The 233-nt window shown below is 48.1% G+C and overlaps 1 protein-coding gene across 3 annotated transcripts in view; it reads left to right on the top strand.

The window, feature by feature from the left end:
• negr1 (neuronal growth regulator 1) overlaps window positions 1–233 on the top strand; it is a 170,538-nt gene that overhangs the window by 136,302 nt on the left and 34,003 nt on the right. The window lies entirely within an intron of this gene.

The raw sequence follows: 233 nt of genomic DNA, 5'->3' as shown, positions 1-233 counted from the left end.
ACCTTAGTGGTCCCCTAATACCATATCATACCATAGTCTCTTTCCCAAAATTTAGCCTTGGGGCAGAATTACAGCCACTAGAGCCAGTACCACAATGAGCAATCATGAGCATGGGTGGGCCAAATTTTCTGGGTGGGCAAAGTAGGGAGAGGGGAGGGAACTTGGCATAAGGGGCAATATTCCAGATTGGCCCATATGAGCTTTCATTTTCTCCAAGGCAGAGCAGGATACCC

This window comes from Etheostoma spectabile, chromosome 9 (genome assembly GCF_008692095.1).
Source record: "Etheostoma spectabile isolate EspeVRDwgs_2016 chromosome 9, UIUC_Espe_1.0, whole genome shotgun sequence".
Lineage (NCBI taxonomy): Eukaryota > Metazoa > Chordata > Actinopteri > Perciformes > Percidae > Etheostoma > Etheostoma spectabile.
The sequence above is the reverse complement of the archived record's forward strand: the minus strand, read 5'-3'. Positions and strand labels throughout refer to the sequence as shown.